Genomic DNA, 2500 nt, shown 5'->3' on the forward strand with positions numbered 1-2500 from the left:
CTGGCCGGCGGTGCAGGATGCGCGCGCCTGCGCGGCGTTCGCGCCCCGGTGCTTCAACCTGCGTGCAGGATCCGAGCTCGGTCCCGTGCCTTGGCCTCCCACGGATCTTCCTTGCTGCGAGGCCGCGTCCGCCTTAGCGTGCTCCTCCGGGGGCGCGCGGGTGCGCGGATTCTCTTCGGCCGCCATTCAACGATCAACTCAGAACTGGCACGGACTGGGGGAATCCGACTGTCTAATTAAAACAAAGCATTGCGATGGCCCTAGCGGGTGTTGACGCAATGTGATTTCTGCCCAGTGCTCTGAATGTCAACGTGAAGAAATTCAAGCAAGCGCGGGTAAACGGCGGGAGTAACTATGACTCTCTTAAGGCATAGTTACTGGGCAAGTGAAGCGCAATACATGGGCCATGCCCTCTTAGCCTCTCCTTGCCTGCGGCTTCCCCCCTTCCCGTGGGCCCGCCGATACGCCAGTCCTTGATAGGACTGGTAAGCAGAGTGGAAGTCCGCACTTGGGGCTTTGGGGGGTTACCAGCCCTCCATCGCAAAACCCTTAATGTTGGGACAACAAGAGAAGAAAACACGGGTACCGGGCCTTCCGCTGAAGGACCCGGCCCAACAGTCCCGACTGCTAGCCTGCCAACCCGCCCTGAAGTAGAGCAGGCCGTGGAGCCATGGTTCCACTGCAGCATTTGCAGCCGTGCCTTCCGCAGCAAGATCGGGCTCGGACAACACCGCCGCCGCGCCCATCCGGAAGCGGCAAATGCGGAAATTACAACCGATAGGAAGAGAGCTCGGTGGGCGGAAGAAGAAATGCGGGAGCTCGCCCTGGCGGAGGCTAGGCTTCTCTGTGCCAGTGACTCCAAAGTCCTCTTTGCAAACCAGGAGCTTCTACCCCTGTTTCCGCACCGTACCCTGGATGCCATCAAGTGCAGGAGGAGGACGGTGGCACACAGGACGATGGTGCGGGAATACGTAGAGGAGCTGAGGCGGGAACAACAGACGCAGCATGGTCTGCGCCATTCACCCGTCCCGGAGTCGCTGCCGGAGGGGCCACCCTCTCCGCCGGAGCTTGAGCGCCCGCCACAAACATCTATAGTCGACGAAGCTATATGGAGGCACCTCGCCGGCCTGCCGCGGTCGGCCGCGCGCTTCTCGGCCCTGGACGACCTTGCGTGTTTGGGGCCGGGTACGCCGTTGGCAGTGGTCGCGGCTGGGCTGCCTGAGGCCCTCCGTGCTGTCGGCTCTGAGGAAGCAGGAGCAAGGAAGAGGAAGACGTTGCGCCCGCCATCTAAGCAGCGGTCTGGTGGTGGCCCTCCGCTCTCCAAGCGGAAGCGCCGCCGGTGGGAATATGCCAGATGTCAGGATGCCTTCAGGAAGAATCGCGCGCGCTGCGTGCGTGGCCTCCTGGATGGCACCCTGCTCCAGCCGCCGTCGACCATCCCGGGGCTGGTGGACTTCTGGCGCAGCCTCTTCACGACAGAGCCACCTTCCAACGCTGGCTCCATTCCCGACCGGCTTCTCCCGCGCTCGGAGTCTGTTGACTTCGAGCGCCTATGGAGGCCGATCACTGCAGAAGAGGTTGCGGCCGCCCTGCCGCCCAGAGGCTCCGTTGCCGGCCCTGACGGCCTCTCGCCGGTGCAGCTGCGCCGCCTTCCAGCGGAGGTCACCACCAAACTCCTAAACCTTTTCCTGCTTACCCGCAAGCTCCCCCCTTCCCTCCTCCGAGCCAGGACCTCTTTGCTGCCTAAGACAGCCGCCCCAGCATCCCCCGCTGACTTTCGGCCCATCACCGTCTGCTCGGTGCTAGCCCGAACCTTCCATAAGGTTCTGGCGACTCGCCTGATGCAGATGTGTGCTGTGGACGAACGTCAGCGGGCTTTCATCCCAAGGGATGGGATGCTGGAGAACACTTTCCTCCTCGACCGGATACTCGTCGGCGCCGTCCGCCGCTGTCGTTCTGTGTTCATGGCATCTCTCGATGTGTCCAAGGCGTTCGATTCGTTGGACCATGCGGCTTTGCGTCCTGTGCTTAAAGCCCATGGTCTGCCGGACGAATTCATTGACTACGTCGAGGGCTGCTATGCGGACAGCACGACGGTAATTGCGGGGGGTGGCGACGAGTCCCCGGCCGTGCGGCCAGCAAGAGGCGTTCGGCAAGGAGATCCTCTGTCCCCTCTCCTGTTCAATTTCGCTGTTGATTATGTTCTAGATCAGCTGCCCTCACACGTAGGTGTCAAGGTGTTGGGCCGCCAGACGAACGCGGCGGCCTTCGCGGATGACATCCTGCTCTTCGCCTCCACGAGGGGGGGCCTGCAGTCCCTTATCAACGCAGCAGTAGCAGCCCTCGACCAGCTGGGGCTGCGTGTTAACCCGCGGAAGTGTCTCACCCTCGCACTCGTGGCGTCCGGCCGCGAGAAGAAAGTGAAAGTGGATGCGAGCGTCACCTTCACGGCCGGCGAAACCACCATGCCGGCGTTGGGAGTGGGTGAGACCTTCCGCTA

General features: G+C 62.6%; 1 pseudogene; it reads left to right on the top strand.

Annotated features, from left to right (window-relative positions):
• Window positions 1-2500, top strand: part of LOC124773736 — a 7816-nt pseudogene that overhangs the window by 2516 nt on the left and 2800 nt on the right.

The sequence above is a fragment of the Schistocerca piceifrons genome, unplaced genomic scaffold, assembly GCF_021461385.2.
Source record: "Schistocerca piceifrons isolate TAMUIC-IGC-003096 unplaced genomic scaffold, iqSchPice1.1 HiC_scaffold_954, whole genome shotgun sequence".
Lineage (NCBI taxonomy): Eukaryota > Metazoa > Arthropoda > Insecta > Orthoptera > Acrididae > Schistocerca > Schistocerca piceifrons.